The sequence below is a fragment of the Pseudophryne corroboree genome, chromosome 6 (assembly GCF_028390025.1).
Source record: "Pseudophryne corroboree isolate aPseCor3 chromosome 6, aPseCor3.hap2, whole genome shotgun sequence".
NCBI lineage: Eukaryota > Metazoa > Chordata > Amphibia > Anura > Myobatrachidae > Pseudophryne > Pseudophryne corroboree.
In genome coordinates, this window is record NC_086449.1 from 250,558,725 (window position 1) to 250,579,055 (window position 20,331).

The window sequence follows — 20,331 nt, forward strand, 5'->3', positions numbered from 1 at the left end:
GCCATAGGGCTCCGAAATCATGGACTACCCCGAATGCGTATCTAGAGTCGGTGTAGATATTGGCTGATTTGCCCTTAGCCAATTCACATGCTCTGGTTAGGGCGACCAGTTCAGCAACCTGGGCTGAGTGAGGTGGGCCTAGCGGTTCCGCTTCTATGGTGCCTTGGTCATCTACGACTGCGTATCCAGTACACAAGTCTCCCGAGTCTGACTGTCTATGACAACTACCGTCCGTGTAGAACGTAAGTTCTACGTCTTCCAGTGGGTTGTCACTGATGTCAGGCCTTGCGGTAAAATTTTGGGTCAAATATTCCATACAATCATGAGTGTCTTCCTTTGTGTTAAATTCTCCTTCCCCACCACTCTCATCCTCCACCCTTTGTGCCTGTCCAGGCACACCTGGGAGATATGTTGCAGGATTTAATGCACTGCATCTCCTTATGGTGATGTTTACGGGGGCCATTAGTGCCAATTCCCATCTTGTAAACCGCGCTGATGAGACGTGTCTGGTTTGGGCAGAATTCAACAAGGCTGACACTGCATGTGGTGTATGAATTGTGAGGTTGTGACCTAGCACGACGTCTTCGCTTTTTGTTACTAGCAATGCTATCGCAGCAACGCTTCGCAAGCATGTGGGGAGGGATCGCGCTACCGTATCTAGCTGAGCGCTGTAATATGCTACCGGCCTGCTGGCATCACCGTGCTTTTGGGTTAGTACGCCTGCCGCGCAACCAGCACTTTCTGTTCCGTATAGTTCAAAGGGTTTCCCATAGTCAGGCATACCTAATGCTGGTGCCTGCGTTAGGCACTGTTTAAGTCTCTCAAATGCTGTCTCAGACTCGTCTGTATGCGAAATCCGATCAGGTTTGTTTGAGGAGACCATCTCCTGCAAGGGTAACGCTAGAATGGAAAACCCTGGGATCCAGTTACGGCAATACCCACACATTCCTAAAAATGTTCTGATCTGTTGCTGGGTTTGTGGCAGAGTCATGTCTCTAATTGCTTGAATTCTATCAGCGGTCAGGTGTCTCAGTCCTTGTGTTAAACAGTGTCCCAAATATTTTACCTTAGTTTGGCATAATTGCAACTTGTCTTTGGAAACCTTGTGTCCTGTGTCTGAAAGATGAAACAGGAGCTGTTTCGTATCCTTCAGGGATGCTTCCAATGAATCAGAACACAGTAGTAGATCATCCACGTACTGTATTAATACTGATCCACTCACTGGTTGGAAAGACTGTAAACAATCATGCAAAGCCTGAGAAAATATACTTGGGCTATCTATGAATCCTTGTGGTAATCGAGTCCATGTGTATTGGACTCCTCTGTATGTAAATGCAAACAAATATTGACTGTCAGGGTGCAGAGGTACCGAAAAGAAAGCGGAGCAGAGGTCAATAACAGTGAAAAATTTCGCAGTGGGAGGGATTTGCATTAGGATGACAGCTGGATTTGGCACTACGGGGAACTGACTCTCAACTATTTTGTTAATCCCCCTTAGATCCTGCACTAGCCGGTAACCCCTCCCCCCACTCTTTTTAACAGGGAAGATGGGACTATTGGCAGTGCTGGACGTTCTTACCAGAATGCCCTGTTGTAGCAAGCGCTCTATTACGGGATACACTCCTAACTCCACCTCTGGCTTCAGAGGGTACTGTGGGATTTTTGGAGCTATCCTACCATCTTTTACTTGTGCAACTACCGGAGCTACGTTTGCCATTAATCCAGTGTCCTGTCCATCTTTAGTCCAAAGTGACTCTGGTATCTGAGATGTCATTTCTTCTACTTGGGAGGGAGTCCTATTTGTCATAATGGTATGTGACATTAATTTTGACGGGGAGTCTAACATGTCTCGCACTTCCTGAGCGTGATTCTCAGGTATGTCCAAGAATACACCTTCAGGAGTACAATAAATGACGCACCCCATTTTACACAGTAAGTCTCTTCCCAGGAGATTAGTCGGTGCCGATGCAGCCAGCAAAAAGGAATGCTTGGTATGTAAAGGCCCTACTGTAATCTCGGCTGGTTTGCTAACAGGGTAGTGCTGGACTACTCCCGTTACCCCTATGGCTGGAATTGTCTTACCAGTGGTTCTCATGCCCACTGTCGAATTTATCACTGATTTGGCCGCCCCTGTGTCTACAAGAAAGTTTAATGATTTACCAGCTACATTGATTGCAATTTCTGGTTCACCTCCAAGACTTGCAATCAATTTCACTGGCTGCAGATTACAGGTATGGCCACACCCCTATTGGGTATGGTGACCTCCCTGAATCCCGCTGGCAGCAACTACTTGTGATGGAGTTAATTGGGAGCTACCAGAGGCTTGCCAGTCTCTGTTCGGGGGGTATCTTTTAGTTTCCCCTGTATGTGGCTCATAACTCCGTTTCTGCGGACCTTGCTCCCAATGTCGTGTGTCGTGTCGTTGTCTAGGGGGTTGGTATGAGTTTCGTGAATTCTTCATTCTACAATCTCGTGCCATGTGTCCCTATTTATGACAAGAATAACAAGTAACCACACTTGACTTACCCACAGGGTTTGGTGATATAAACAAAGGCTGCCTTGTGGTCAGGGCCTGTATACTTACTGACATTAATTTATCACCTTGTTGTTCCCTGTGTCTGGTGATGTTCCTATCGTGATCAATAGCAGCCTCTCTCAAAGTAGCCACAGACAGACCTCGCCAACATGGTTGTGTGGTCTGTACCCTAGTCTTCAATGACTCTTTTAAACCATCCATCAGTACCGATACTGCTACTTCTCGATGGTTTATGTTTGTTTTAATGTCCTCTATGCCTGTGTATTTTGCCATTTCTGATAATGCTCTGTGAAAATACTCTGCAGCTGTTTCTGACTCCTTCTGTTTAATGGAGAATATTTTGTTCCATTTAACTACGGCTGGGAAATACTCTTTTAACTGTAAGCTTATTCTTTTTACATTGTCTTTGTTGTACACATCTGTAAGAGGTACATCCTGATCTAATCCACAGTCAGCTAAAAATTGACCTGCGTCGACATTGGAGGGTAAACATGCTCTCAGCAATATCTGCCAGTCTTTGTTGTTGGGCTCTAACGTGTTACCTAGGTCTCTGATGTATTTTTGGCTGGCAACTAAGTCTTTTCTAGGGTCAGGGAATTCCGACACTATGGTCCTTAATTCCATTCGGGAAAATGGGCTGTACATGGCAATGTTCCTAACAGGAGTGACTCCTGAAGTGTCTGTTTTCCCATTTGGAACTACTATTACCTTAACAGGATTAACTCTAACAACCTCATCCTGTGTAGATTCTACAGGCTGTGGTGAAATAGTTTCAGCATAGTGTATGGTGCCGTACTTACCCGTTGATACGACCTCACCTATCCCTCCGCTAGGGGCTTTCGTTACTAATCTCGGGGGTTGAGCTGTGCCTACAGTGGTCTCTGCTATGGTGGCTGCTAGAGAGAGCGCTGAAATTGTTGCCGATTCGTCCTCTTGATCACACTCCTGAGGAAAGTTCAAAACAGGGTACAACTTGCACGGGTTAATACTTGCATTGGTTAATTGGTTAACATTATCTTTAACATTTACACAGTTGCTAAGTGTTTGTTTGTTACACCTTAATGCGTCATTCTCCGCAACCAATTTTTCTCCCGATATATATGGTGACGGTGGGGCCGTGGCTATCAGTTTTCTGATCGAGCTAGATCCCGCCGCCTGAGCCAATCCTCTCTGTATGTCACCCTCCTGTTGCCACAACTGTAAATAATCATAATGCTTGATTCGTCTCTTGGCTGATTTAATGAGACATATCCTTCTCCTTAAATTCGTTAACACTTCTGTGCTGAAGCTACCTACTCTTGGGAATTTCTCCCCGTCATGTATTGTCATTCTCTCCCATTCATCACATAAAGCTTCTGTGTGACTTCCGTATTTCTCACACATTACGTATCTTGCCGACCCGACTGGTCGGTTCACTGAATCAACCCGAACCGAGGTTGATCGCCCCCTACCTGAACAAGTGGCCCCCATAGTTCGAAGGTGTTGCTTTATTCAACCAACCCTTACGCAAACCAAAATGTTCAAAATAGGCTGACGGTGGCGGTTTACCGAGTACCCCACTCACTCGCCCACGCCGACCAATACGACCTGATCACACCGATATGGTGCTGGCGTACTCGACCTAGGGCCCCTGCGACCTGAACCTCTATTTACTGGAACCTGTGAGGGTGATCCGAAGAACACTTACTCTTTCCAGTAACTATTGGTTGTTGGATAGTTCCTGAGTGAGCAGCGAACCTCCCTTAAAATAAAAAAAATTACACAAATCACGTTAGAATGTACAAATAGCGTTTATGACCTTCGTACACAAATAGTACCGGTCAGGTTTACTAATGCACACAATTACGTGCGGTACAATCGTTCAGCACATAAGCAACTAATCTTATGTACGGAGCGACCAGTGGAATCGAAAATTGCGGCTGCGAATTCCTTCAGCCAGAGCTTGTATGGCCTATATGGGTGTTGCACCAACCCTTTCTTGGTGTTGTGCCTGTGGACTGTATAGCGGACTTCCTTGTCTGCTGTACCTGAACCTGCTGGTCTGCTATGACCTCCTGGTCTGTTACAGTATGACCTCCTGGTCTGCTACACTCTAATGCTCAAATTGTATGTTTTAACCAGGGATGCCTCCCTAGCCACCATGTACGTCACTTACACGCATGTACCTCACGAGAACTCGACTTTTCTTGTGGTTCAACCTCAAAAATTGTAAAAACAAACACTCACTCACCACATATACACTTTTGTTTCTATTTCTATTTCTGCGCAGAAATTTCTCTTTAGACCAGATGTGTTACAAATTAGGAGAAGGATCTATTAATTTAAATTTCGAATTTTAAAATAGATTTGCGCGATTTATCGCCTTGCGTTATTTACCGCGTTGCGCTATTTATCGCGTTGAAAAAAAAATTGACGCTTGTGATTTGAGTTACGTGGGCGTACCCGTACGCTCCGTTGCGTAATATACGCTGCGTGCGTCGGCCCTTGGATTGCGTACACAAGTCTCAGTCCTTTGTTAGAGACACGTGTACGCAAAGCAAAGATCCACCGTAACACAATTTATACGTTTATCAATGTGTAGATGATCCTTTATCATCTACCACGCACCACACTGACTTCGCCTTGTCTCTTAGGCACAGCTGTGTGTTTGTCTATACTTTAACTATATTACCTTTACTCTTAAACTATTAAAATAGCGGCAAATCTCTCTCAGCACGTTTATCAATTATAAAAAGGCAAACAGAAGAGTGATATACGAAAATACACAAATGAAAAAGAAATGCAGATATATATGTGCGTGCGTGTGTACGCAAGACAGAAAAATAAACAGTTTTAAAAGAGACTAGCGTGTTGTTCTTACCTCCGGTTCCCGGATTCCTTCAGCACCCTTTACTAAGAGAAGCAGACGCTTATCCAAACAGCACTACGAGGAATATGATCTCCCGCCCTTTGCTGCTGGATAATGTCTGCTGAAATTACCTAGTGCAGATATGTGAAGGATGGGCGAGCCGCCAATTGATAAAGCTGAATATTTATCGTATATAAAACCCTTTGTGAGGTCTAAGAACACTGTACGCTATTTACGTATGAAGTACCGTAAGGGTACGCTTGTTGCGTAACAATCGCTTAGCCGTGGTCGAGACGCTCAAGCGTCACGTTCGCTCACGGCCAAGAGATCACAGGCAGGCACGCTATTGGCTGCTGACTAACGTAATGGTTCACTATAGCGTAACGGACGCTGTATCGGGAGCGGGCTGCTCGAGCGATACAGACGCTCACGAGAATACGCTGTTGGTATCGGGCACACTTATAGGTGAGCGACTACCGTAATGCTACGCTATCAGCGTAGCGGACGCTCGAGACCACGAGGAGATCACGAGCGGCGCTGACACTCACAATGTTAAACCTTTAAATCTAAACCATAAACAATGTAATATGCTGTAAAACCTTTGTGTAGAGATAGGGTGTAGATGCAACCTAGTGTAACCTTATTAACTTAAAAGCTGTTTGAGCGTCACCGACGCTCTGAGAATACTAGACACTATAAGAAATACACAGATACCTGGGCTTAGGGTCCAACGCCTAATATGTATATATTTTGAATGATAAACTTGCAAAAGAATTAATACAAATACAAATCATACACTACAATATAACATAGACTACCTAACCAGATAACTACACAGGAAATATAATACAATTACTATTTAAAGGAAAATAAGAGAGAAAGAGGAGAAGGGAGAGGGAGAGAGAGATTGACCCACAATAACAAGAAGATCAATATAGTTGCGGAGAAACACTTACGCACAAAGGGAAACGATCGCATGCGCCTCGATATCCAGCTCCCGATTATCAGCAATGAGAACCGTTGAAGAGAGTGAACTGGATATGGTCGGCCTGCCTATTTATGCCCCACACACAATGCAATTCAATGGTCCCTACAATCTCATTGTTCATTGGACACAGGAATTCGGCTTCGCATTATAACAAAAGGTCATAGGTTGATTCATACAGGTGGGCTGTGACTGCTTCCAACTGTTCAGGTGGGTGGGACACTGAGTTTCCCGCCGCATGACTAAATAAGAACAAATAATAGTAAATGGACATAAACTTCTTATGTCCATAACTATTCGCACGAGCGATTAATCCGCTCCAAACCAACACCGGAATATTGCTATTTAAATACTCTTCCGATGGGTACCAAACACCACTGTATGACCCCTGTTAGACCCTTCGTACAATACAAAGAGGGATCTCTCTGTTCAGGAACATGCTATGTTAACTAAACTTTCAGAATCTATCAAAGGGACCATGATCTACAAAATACATTATATATTGAAAATATGTAACGATTGAGTCGCACGCTACGATCACATAAACTCTACCGTAAATACGCATACCGTGCGCCTGCGGGTGCCCGCGACTGTGAGTATGCGCACGTACGGGAGAGCGCACGCATGCGCAGCACGGACCTGTGTGAGGTGCAAATATGGTAGTGTGCATAGAGATATTTTTCTGACTTTGACACCCGTCTATCAGGACTTTCTCTCGTCTAACAGAACTAGCATACCAGAAGGAAGGGGTGAAACCACACCATTCCAACTTGAGCAGACAGGAACTCTCTGCATTGAATGACCTCTCTAAAAGGACTGATATAATAATACGCAGTGCGGACAAGGGGGGCGCTATAGTCATTCAGGACTTGTCCGACTATGTTTCAGAAAGCAAACGCCAACTGTCGGATCAACAGACTTACAGCCTTTTGACTTATGACCCGACAGGAAGATTTAAACAGGAGTTAGATGAATTGTTAACTAGTGCTAGTGATTCAGGGATACTATCCAGTGAACAAAAACGAGCTTTGACGGTGGAACACCCTAAGACCCCGTTGTTCTACACTGTACCTAAAGTACATAAGTCGTTATCCAATCCACCTGGCCGACCGATAGTGTCGGCCATACAATCCCTGTATCACCCAATAGCCATCTTTTTAGATGCATATCTAAATCCCTGTATTCAGAAGATCCCCTCATATCTTAAAGATACTACATCCCTATTGGTGTGTCTGCAAACTCTGGGCACACCACAGGATGACTTAATTTTGTGCAGTGCTGACGTGACCAGCCTCTACACTTGCATCCCACATAGTGCAGGTGTGGAGGCTGTTCGCCGTCTGATCACTGACAATCCTGATTATCAAGGGCCAGCAGTGGACTTTTTTCTGAAATTACTTACTCTGGTATTGACATGCAACTATTTTACTTTTGATGGTCGTATATACCTGCAGGTACTTGGCTGTGCGATGGGGTCCCCTGTGGCCCCATCGTACGCCAATGCCTATATGTACTCCATAGAACAAACATTGTTTGATGCTCCTTCTAACTCATCTATGTACTTCTATAAGAGGTACATAGATGATCTCCTTATTTTCTGGCGGGGTCCCCAGGAACAACTTGAATGTTTATTAAATGATCATAATGATACAGTGAGCCCGGTGAAATTTACATACCAGGTGTCACATCTGGAAATACACTCTCTGGATGTCATCATTTCAATACAGGCAGGTCAGTTGCAAACAACCCTGTATACTAAACCTACAGACCGTAATTCAATTTTACACCATGCAAGCGCACACCCCCTTTCATTACGCAAGGGGTTGCCCCAATCACAATTTTTACGCGCAAGAAGAATTATTTCAGACCCAACACAGGTTGAAATTACTATGGACCAGATGGTCCAGAAATTCGAACAACGGGGTAACCCACGACAGGAAATATTGGCTAGCAAGCATAAAGTGATGAAGTTTTCTAGGGATTCTTTATTGAATAAACCTTCTTTGGAGGATGAAAAACATAGGTCCCAAATAATTCCATGGGTTAACAAGTTTACAGCTGCGACCACAGCGATTACACGACAGGTTAAGAAGTTGTGGCCTATAGTTAATACAGATAAAACCCTACCAGGCTTACTGGATTCCAGGGTATTACCCAGCTATACCAGGGGGTCTAATATTGGAGACAGAATTGTTAAATTAGATGTATTTCCAGTTACCAGACAACAACAGACCCACTTTTTACGTCCTAAGGTGGGCTGTTTCCGCTGTTTAGGTTGCTCTACGTGTAATACCTTACTGACAGGGGCCAATTTTTATCATCCCCACACAGGTAAAATATTCAAAATCCGTCACCGGGTGACTTGTACGACCACCCATGTGATATATATGTTGAAATGTCCGTGCGGTCTGGCCTACGTCGGTAAGACGCAGCGCCAATTCCGTGAACGAATGGCCCTTCATAGAAGTGCTATTAAGCAAGCTGTGGAAAAAGGGATGAGTGAACAACCAGTGGCACGTCACTGCTTGTTGGCTAAACATAATATAGCCAGCATACGTGCCATCATTATAGATCATGTACCCCCACTACATAGAGGGGGGGACCGCAATAAGATCCTTATGCAGAGGGAGAGCCGCTGGATTTATGAATTAAATACAATCTCTCCTGGCGGCCTGAATGAGACCTTAGGTCTCCAGTGTTTTCTGTAAATATCCCCACAAGTACCTTAACAGTTTGTCATTATATTAGACAGGGTACTATTACAATTTATCCTGTCAACAGTGGGCTAGTGAGTTATGACTTATAGGCTTTGGATGTTTCATGACAGACTTATTTAGTAAAAGTTGACATAGTGTTCCTTATGCACCTGTATAGGATATCCTTGCTTAATAACATCTAGCGTCACTTACTTGGTGATGATGTTTAGTATCATAAAGTAACCTCCAGTGGAACCAATTCCTTTCTATTTTAATTGTAGTATATGTATGTTGTTAATGTCAGTTAGGGATCCGTTTTTATTTTTCACGTGTATGTGCTTTTAACTTCCTCTTATCTTGTTGTTATGTACAGGAGTTGCCTAGCAACACCCACACTGATCGTTTCTAGTGGCTCACGCTGTCCGGCGCTGACCGCTGACGTCATCCACAGGAGACCCGCATGAACAGCGGCCAGACGCGGCGGGAATGACAGCGCCGGACAGGTGAGTAATGTTAGTCATTATGAGCACTCTTTAGCACTATTTAGGGGGGTATATAAGTATTCTCTGTTTGCACCTTTGTATGTACTGTTTGTCCCTGAAGACGGGGTTTCCCCGAAACGGCGTAGGACCGAAAATAAAAGGCTTTTTGCATCTTTGAAGAGTCTGCTGAGTGCCGCCATTACCAAGTACTATATATATATATATATATATATATATATATATATATATATGTTTTTTTGATGATTAAATATAACCTTCTATCTCCTCTCTTTTTCTTTGTATAATTGTATGTGTATATGATTATGTAAAAAATGTGGTCAGAGATAACTGACCTGACTATATATTAACAACATATATGTGTTTTTGGAAAAGAAGGTATAAGATCGTTGAGGATAATGGATATTCTGAGAACTAAAGTAAAAGTTGTACAAAGAGAGAGAGAGAGAGAGAGAGAGAGAGAGAGAGAGAGAAAATATATACATATCGGTGATGTGATTTGGTTTTGGATGGGAATCGAACTTGGGTCTGGCTGTATACTTGACTCCGGCATTAGCCTGTTGCACCACTGATCCTTTAGTATCTGTATTGGATTTTTTTCTATTAGTTGAAGTATATTATTATAAACATGAATTGCGGTGATGCCTTCTTATATCAAATAAAACATCAATTTTTTGTAAACAAACCTTAAAGAACTGATAGTTTGTATAAATAAATATTGTTGATGCTTCATAATAATGTTTTTTAAAGAAATGTAGATAAACATAAACCTCATTATACTGAACACTTGTTTTAGATTACCTTTTACACCTGTTGTTGCTAAATGGTCTCTGCGGATTGGCCAATTGCACATTTAAATATCAGACCAGCTTGACACCTAATTATACCTTCTGAGGAAACCGCTACATTGTGACAGCGGAGAAACGCGTAAAGGCTACCCCTGTGAGGTCCACATCACTGTTCCGGTCTCTGTCTCCATTGTTCCACTGCTAGTCCGCAGCCACGCTCCTTCTTGCGTGTGTCCTGGGAAACATCTCAGCAGCCCGCCCCCGTTGTGGAGCCCGGAGCACGGGCTGACAGGGACACTGCGAGCGGTGCTGCTGACAGCCGCTCTCCCTTACTTCACACGGCATTTGGATCCAGAGAGGTGTATGCTCTTCCTCCCCCCGCTGCACCAGACATTGGAAGTTTACTGCTATTGAACTCCAGCAGCGGTGAGCATTAGACATTATCCTTAAAACATTGTATACTATTCTGTGGAACTTTATCCAAATACAGTGAAAAAACTATCAATTCATGAGACAGCGATTGATTTACAGGCAATTACCGGATCATTTACATCTTGTGGAATCCTCTGGGGTTGTGTCAAGCACTATCACTTTCCAGATAAATCTATATTCTATATTTTGTTTTATAAATTATGTGCATTTATTAAAGTATATACAATTTTATTAATTGCATTTGCGCTCTCATTTATCCCAAATAATAGAAGCTGCCACTGCTTAATATCTCTTTAAACCACGACACTCATGAAATACACAGGTTCTGTGGTTGACTGACTTCAAGCCTGCATTTCACCTGGTTTTAATCAACTAGAGAACCTGTGTAATTCATAAGTGCCTTGGTTTAAAGGGATAGTTAAGCCTATGTATTATAGCAGTTTTACAGTAACTCAGGTTAATATTACAGTGATTTGTCTGTATATATCTATGCCCAGATAAGTAATTCTACATTCAATACACAGCTCATACATTTATGCACAGATGGAGAGAAGACGTAGCATTGCAGCTGGTTACGATTTTGGTAGTAAAATGTGTCAAAGTCGAAAATATTATAGCCACACGCATCACGTACAAACACCACACAGATGGCCTCCGTGCGGGTGCTTGTTCCGCCGTGCGTGCGCATGCTCGCACGTTATGTATGTTCGCTCACGCGGTCCTGCGTATTAGCGCGTGGTATGAGTAAATACGGTAGTATACGCATTTGCATGGAAAAGCCATAAAGACATATTCCATATTTAATCCACATAGTACATAATTTACACATAGCCCACATGCACCACACCAGTAAGTTACATTTACTTTGGAAAGGGAACAATAGAGATATTCAACTTTACAGGATATGAGGGTACAGAATTAGGTTAGGAGGTGGTGTTTGGTATCCAGCTGTACAGTATTTCAAGGGCAATATTCCGATGGCAGTTTGCAGAAAGTAGCACGCTCCTGTGCATAGATATGCACAGGAATATATTATTAATATCACACTGTATGTACTGTACTCTTGATATTCGGCGGGAACCCAGTGGAAGACATCTGCAAGTACACCTGGACCAGGCATCGCCCACCTATTCAAACCGACCTATGACCCCTCATGTACTGTAAATGACCAGCCCTTTAACCTATGGATGAAGAGATTACAGTTTCCTTTGTTTCATGCTTTGGACCATTGTATAAAACCAAGCCTCCTGGCTGGCCTCAGTCTTTTCTCTGAAGGTCATCTATCCAGATTGACTGAGGACCGGAACCGGGTTGCGCAGGCGAACAAACGTATGTATCCATTGGTTGTAGCTTCTCTTGTATTATTGTATTTCTGTTGTAACCCCCTTTTTAAGTAAATAATTGTTGCTGGGTTGGACCTCAACATTACATATACAATTGGTATCGCATTTTTCCTTTCCTGTTAGGGGTTAAAGTGTATAGGCCGCCCGTGTAGCTATTTTGTGCTGACAGCGTGACGGTGTGCTTATGCAACGTGTACGCATTTCATAGAGGTTTAACTGACACACGATTAGTGGTTGCTGCAGCCTGAACATTTGTGTATTTAAGGTATTGCTCTTTTCATGAAAGTTAATCAGACTTAACAAATGGAAGTGGCAAAGTCAAGAGCATTAAAGAGAAGGTAGGCCATTGATGTAAGAGAAGAGACAAAGACAAAATCATCCTTAGCATGGGAATATTAGGAGGTCCTGGCTGACCAAGTAATAATGGCTTTTTAAGAACAAGTATGACTAATGCTAGCTATATGCACCAGGCGATATATTTGGTGGATCAGATTTTTTTTTATACAGGTGAGCCAGGGGCGGATTGGAACGCCGGTACTCCGGAACAGCTTGCACGTCGGCCGGGTCCCTTGCTTCTCTGAAAGCCTGTTCTCCCCCACTAACGGGCTGACACACATAAAATTGTCGATTGGAGCTTTTGCGCAGAAGCTCATTCAACCTGGAGCTGCGGTGATGTGCTGCCTGTCACATTGTGCCGCCCAGACGAAGCTCCACCTCCCCCAGCTTCCGCACACACTGCATGGCGTACTTGTGGAGCGGTCTCCCTGGGCCCCTGCGCCGTGCAGGTTAAACTGGTGCACTGTGTTGTTGGATAGCCCTGGCGGCCCCGGCTGCTGTATATGCTGTTAATTAGCAGAGAGCTAGGTGCGGAAGTGTCCAGGCAATTGGGTGATTGGAGGTTGGTGGTGGGGGGATGCTCAGCACGGGAGCACACACTATCCTTGGGATCAGAGGATACACTGATTCCCTAGTCTACCTCTCTCCTGGCCTCACACCCACAAGTGGAAGACTCCCTCTCTTACACTGCAGTGGACATACGTCTGATGTTCTTGAGAGCAGCATTATATTAGTTCCTGGTAAGGGGCGTAACTAGCAGTGCCTCGCACACAGCACTTCTACACTCTGGGGGCTATTCAGTGATGGATGCAGCCGCTGCGTTCACATGCAGACGCCGCGTCTATAGGGTCTGCACGCGCGCACTGGCCATAGTGCACGTGCACAACCCTTCACTATGCGATCGCATCCCGGAAGGATGTGATTGCAGCAGCCATTGTGAGGGCATCGACACAGCGTTTGGTGGTGGCTGTGTGACGTCACACACAGCTGCTTCAAGGGACTAAAGGGGCGCTGCCTGGAATAATGCGTGACAAGTGCTCTACCTGGAGTAATGTGTAAAAGGGGGCTGTGTCTGGTGTAGTGTCTAAACGGGGGCTCTACCTGGTGTAATTTATATAAGGCGCTCTACCTGGTGTAATGTTTATATGTGTGGCACTACTGTGTGGCGTAATTTGAATAATGGATACTACTGTGTGGCGTAATATGAATTGGTATTATTTTGTGACCACGCCTCTTCCCCATGAAGCCACGCCCCTATACTTTTGACACCATTTAGAAAATGTAAAAATGCACCCATCCTTATTTCAGATGCTCCAACCAATCAAAGCTGTTCTTTGCTGCAACTGATTCCTGGACCGGTCTAGTATGTTGCGATCTTGGATCTCCGCCGCTACTGCGTTCCAGCTTTGGCCATGATCAATTTCACAAACACAAGCACTAGTGAGTCTGTGATCATGATGATGTGATCACCATCCCCGGGCATTCCTTGTTTTTACTCTTGCCATTGGGGCTCCCGTAAAGGAGATAGAGGCAGAAGTGGGAAGCATGTGCCTGTACTCCTGTTCTTCAGTCCTGGCTGATGGTATGCCTTTGCAAGAGACCAAACTGAAGACCCGGTGATATTTAAGTCTGCAACACAAATATGTGAATTGAGGATAATAAGGGGTTTAACACTCCAAACATAAAATGCCTCTACCCCTTGTAGATATGTTTGTTGCAACATTAGTCATATGATTACAATCTGGGTCCTATTTAATAAATATCAAATTATGTGTTTTACAGTTCTGGTCAACAGTATAGGCACCTTTTTTATGTACATCATGTCAGTGCCATAACTAGGCATTTTAGCGCTGTGTGCAAGAAACGGCATTGGCGCCCCCCCCTATGCAAGATAAGGGCAGAAAATATATATGGGGCATGGCTTCATGTGGAAGGGGCGTGGCCACAAAATAATACCAATTCATACTACGGTGCACAGTAGTCTCCATTATTCAAATTACGCTGCACAGTAGCGCCACTACACCAGGTAGAGCCCCTTTTACACATTACGGCAGACAGTGTCCCCCTTTTTACACATTACGGCAGAAAGCGTACCCCTTTTTACTCATTACGGCAGACAGCGTCCCCCTTTTACACATTACGGCAGACAGAGTCCCCTTTTTACACATTACGGCAGACAGCGTCCCCCTTTTTACACATTACGGCAGAAAGCGTCCCCCTTTTTACACATTACGGCAGACAGCGTCACCCTTTTTACACAAATTACGGCAGACAGCGTCCCCTTTTTACACATTACGGCAGACAGAGTACCCTTTTTACACATTACAGCAGACAACGTCCCCCTTTTTACACATTATGGCAGATAGCGTCCCCCTTTTTACACATTACGGCAGCCAGTCCCCATTTTTATACATTGCGGCAGACAGACTAGATAGAGAGAGAGATACTTACCATCTCTCCCCGCTGGCAGTCAGGCTCTTAGGTGCTGGCAGATCCCGGGCAGGGGAGAAGGAGGAGGAGTGAGGGGGACTGGAACCACAGCAGCGATATGTAATTGGTAGAGGCTCCGCTGCAGCAGTCCCCTCACCTTCTGCATTGGCTGCCCGCCACCGCTGTGAATGCTGGGATGAGGGAAGCGCATCCCAGCATTCACAGCAGCGCCAGGCAGCCAATGCGGAAGGAGAGGGGACTGGTGCAGCGGCGCCTCTACCAATTACATAGCGCTGCTGCGGCTCCAGTCCCCCTCCCTCCTCCTTCTCCCCTGCCTAAGGCGCTGCTGCTCTCCTCCCCTGCCTCCGGCTTCTCCAGCGCGGTGCACACAGCAGAGGCGGCTTGTAATGAGTCAATTTGACTCATTACAAGCCGCTGGCCGTTGCACCCTCAGGGCAACTGTGCTGTGTGCCAGGCACACCTGGCATACAGGTGTGCCTGGCGCTGCATCATGTATAATATTTCCTTACAAAAAGTAACGTAATGAAATAGCTCTGGCCTACAGACACTTGAGTTTGGCACAGAACAGCTAAGGATAAAACAATAATACCCCTTTCACACTGACAAATATTTCCCGGGTTATTGCACATGAACGCACATCAACCCGGGAATTTGCTCAGTGTGAAAGGGTACTGAAAGAATATCCCGAGTCGAGCGTCTCAGCATTTCATCCCAGGTCTCGACCTGGATTGAATCCGGAATCGACCGTGGATGTGGTGCAGTGTGAACGGGTAAGCCGGGTCAAGGAGACACGGCACCCATTCTCTGCATAGACGGTAGCGTCAGCGGGGCCGCAAGTCTGAAGTGGTCTCAAGCTGGGTCGCACCTGGAAAGCACCCGTGTACACATTCCCGGGTGCAACCCGGCTATTGTCAGTCTGAAAGGCGTATAACAGTTTGCAAAAGCAATAGTAAAACCTATAAAATTGAAAGATTACCATGGGAGTAATTCAGACCTGATTCCTAGGCTGCGTTTTCTCACAGCCTGCAATCAGGTCCGAACTGCACATGCGTATGCACCGCAATGCGCAGGTGCTTCACATGGGTACAAAGTGGATAGCCGCTCAGCAATGGGTTTGTGCAACGGATCCGTTCGCACGGGCAATCGCAAGTAGATTGACAGGAAGAAGGCGTTTCTGGGTGGCAACTGACCAGTTTCAGGGAGGGGTTGGAAAAATGCAGGTGTGTCCATATGTTTCCAGGGAGGGTTCCTGACGTCAATTCCGGTCCTGGACAGGCTGAAGTGATCGCAGCGGCTGAGTAAGTCCTGGGCTGCGCAGAGACTGCACAAAATCAGTTTGTACAGCTCTGCTACACATGCATTCACACACTTGCACAGCTAAAATACACTCCCCGACTATCTGATCGCAGCAGTATAAAAATCACCTGCTAGCGATCAGGTCTGAATTACACCCCACGACATAATTATTTGCATCCTATTGAGAACTTCAAATCAATAATAAAAAAAAATAAAAAAACTGACTAGATTAAACTACAATGTAATAAATTAGAAATTACAGTAACTTGTGATAAATTACCAGTGTATACATGTCTTAAAGGAACCAATGAATTATAGCTTTAATGTTTAAAATAGACACTTTTTTTCTTTGATAATTTCTCACAAATCAGAATTGCTTTTTTCAAATACACATGACGGAATGTAATGCCGCCCGAGTTCGGCGGCCGTCCGGGATGCTGGCCAAACTTGGACGTTTTTTTAAAGAGGCATTCACTTACAAGGCAAAATCATGCTTTGTAAGTGATTGCCTCGTTAATAAAATGTCCCAGTTTGGCCAGCATCCCGTTCAGCCGCCGAACTTGGGTGGCATTACATCCCACCGACTGCCCCTAAGGGGTACAGGGCCATCTCCAAAGACATTTTCATCCTTGTTTCAACATTCTGCAATGTTATTAAGAAGTTTGATACTCATGGAACTGTAAAGAATCTCCCTGGACGTAGGGGAGAAGACAAAAATGGATGAGGGGAGTCTTTGAAGGTTGGTATGAACTGTGGAAAAAAATACCAAGTAAACATCCAAGGAGCTGAAGGCTGAACTGGAAAAATCTGGAGTGATGGCTTCAACCTGTACCAAACACCACACACTAAACCAAGATGGGTTTTATGGGCAAAGGCCAAGGAGGTCCCAGCTGCTAAAAAAAAGGGGATAAAAAGAATCTTTGCCAAAACATGTCTAGACAAACCACAATCCTTCTGGGCAAAGGTTCTTTGGACCGATAGAATTAAACTAGAACTCTTTGGCAATGCACACCAGCAAATTGTTTGTATGCAACAAAATGATGCTTTTAAGGAGAATATTACCCTACCTATGGTTACATATAGTGGAGGATCCATAGTGTTGTGGGGTTTCTTTGCAGCCTCTGGTACTGGAAGCCCTATCCATATACAATAGAAGGAATCATGAAGGCATTGAATTACCAAGGCATTTTGGAGCAAATATGCTACCTAGCTTTCTTACATTCGGTAAGAAAGCTAGTTTTGGGACACACACAAAAAACAATATTGTACATACACTAAATGGACAAAAGTATTTGGCCACACCTGTTAGTTATTGAATTTAGGTGTTTCAATCACACCCGTTGCCACAGGTATATAAAATCAAGCACCTAGCCATGCAGATACAAAATGGGCTGTTCTGAAGAGCTCAGTGACTTCTAGCGTAGTACTGTGATAGGATGTCACCTTTGCAATGAGAAGGTTCGTTAAATTTCATCACTGCTGTATAGCCCACGGTCAACTGCAAGTGATATTATTAGGAAGTAGAAGCGTTTAGGAATAACAGCAACTCAGTCACGAAGCGGAAGACCACATAAAATCACCGAGCAGGATCAACGACTGCTAAGGCACTTGTTGCTTAAAAGTCGTCAATGCTCTGCTGATTCCATAGCTGAAGAATTCCAAACTTCTACTGGTATTTATGTAAGCACAGAAATTGTACGGCGGGAGCTTAATGGAATGGGTTTCCATGGCCGAGCAGCTGCATGCAAGCCTCACATCACCAAGTCCAATGCCAAGCTTCGGATGGAGTGGTGTAAAGCACACTGACACTGGACTGTGGAGCAGTGGAAAAATGTTCTGTGGAGTGACGAATCACGCCTCTCTGGTAGTCAGATGGGCGAGTCTGGGTTTGGCGGATGCAGGGAGAATGTTACCTGCCTTACTGCATTGTGCCAGCTGTGATGTTTGGTGAAAGAGAGATAATGGTATGGGGCTGGTTTTCAGGGTTTGGGCTAGGCCCCTTATCTCCAGTGAAGGGCAATTTTAATGCTTCGGCATACCAAGACATTTTGAACAATGCTATGCTTCCATCTTTGTGGCAACAGTTTGGTGAAGGCCCTTTTCTATTCCAACATGACTTTGCCCCAGTGCACAAAGCAAGGACTATAAAGACATGGTTTGATGAGTTCAGTGTGGAATAACTTGACTGGCCTACACAGAGCCCTGACCTCAACCCCATCAAGCACCTTTGGGATGAACTGGCCTTCTCATCCAACATCAGTACATGACCTCATAAATGCATTATAGAATGAATGGGCACAGATTCCCACAGAAACACTCCAAAATCTCATGGAAAGCTTTCCAAGAAAAGTGGAAGCTGTTACAGCTGCAAAAGTATATGTATTTGAATAAAATGTCATTACAGTCCCTGTTGGTGTAATGGTCAGTCATCTGAATACTTTTGTCCATATGGTGTATGTTGTGGAACTCCTTTTCCTACCAGAAGTTCTCCCAGAAATGATACTCCAACAGGTAGTACCTGTGTTCTTGAATTAGTCATCTAATATAGACCTGTCACAGGTAGATTGTTATTATAACAATTAGTGCAGAATTTCCTTAAAACAATTCTCACTCCAAGATGAGCATTCTCTGTGATTATGATGGCAACGAAGCTGCTCTACCGGCCGTAGGGTAACATTCCAGGTCACCTTGCTAGCCAGATGCAAGGGTTGTAGGGTTGTTTCTGCTGCTTACAGGGCCCTGCACCCTGGATGATAGCAGCATTCGTACACCTCTCCCTAGGACCCTGCACTAGGGTTCTTTTTAAACAGCAGCCGCTTAAACCACCTTTATGCCTTTGGAGTGTGGGAGTTAACTAGAGAACGGATAAAAGCCTTTCTCTAACGTCCTAGTGGATGCTGGGGACTCCGTAAGGACCATGGGGAATAGACGGGCTCCGCAGGAGACAGGGCACTTTAAGAAAGAATTTGGATACTGGTGTGCTCTGGCTCCTCCCTCTATGTCCCTCCTCCAGACCTCAGTTTGAATCTGTGCCCGGACGAGCTGGGTGCTACTTAGTGAGCTCTCCTGAGCTTGCTATAAAAGAAAGTATTTTGTTAGGTTTTTTTATTTTCAGAGAGATCTGCTGGCAACAGACTCTCTGCTACGTGGGACTGAGGGGAGAGAAGCAGCCCTACTCACTGAAGATAGGTCCTGCTTCTTAGGCTACTGGACACCATTAGCTCCAGAGGGATCGTACACAGGATCTCACCCTTTGTCGTCCGATCCGGAGCCGCGCCGCCGTCCCCCTCGCAGAGCCGGAAGACAGAAGCCGGTGAAAGAAGCAAGAAGACTTCGAAATCGGCGGCAGAAGACTCCAGTCTTGATACTGAGGTAGCGCACAGCACTGCAGCTGTGCGCCATTGCTCCCACACTACACCCACATACTCCGGTCACTGTAGGGTGCAGGGCGCAGGGGGGGAGGGGGCGCCCTGGGCAGCAATTAGAGACCTCTTGGCAAAAGTGGGCATATATACAGTTGGGCACTGTATATCTGCATGGGCCCCCGCCATATTTTTACACAGAAACGCGGGACAGAAGCCCGTAGCTGAGGGGGCGGGGCTTCTTCCTCAGCACTCACCAGCGCCATTTTCTCTCCACAGCTCCGCTGAGAGGAAGCTCCCCAGGCTCTCCCCTGCAGAAACACGGTAGAAGAGGGTAAAAAGAGAGGGGGGGGGGCACATAAATTAGGCGCAAAAACAGTATATACAGCAGCTACTGGGTTAACACTAAGTTACTGTGTGATTCCTGGGACATATAGCGCTGGGGTGTGTGCTGGCATACTCTCTCTCTGTCTCTCCAAAAGGCCTTGTGGGGGAACTGTCTTCAAAAAGAGCATCCCCTGTGTGTGTGGTGTGTCGGTACGCTTGTGTCGGCATGTTTGACGAGGAAGGCTATGTGGAAGCAGAGCGGGAACAAATGAATGTGGGGTCGCCGCCGACGGCGCCGACACCCGATTGGATGGATATGTGGAAGGTTTTAAATGATAATGTTACTTCCTTGCATAAAAGGTTGGATAAAGCTGAAGCCTTAGGACAGCCGGGGTCTCAGCCCATGCCTGATCCTATGTCGCAGAGGCCGT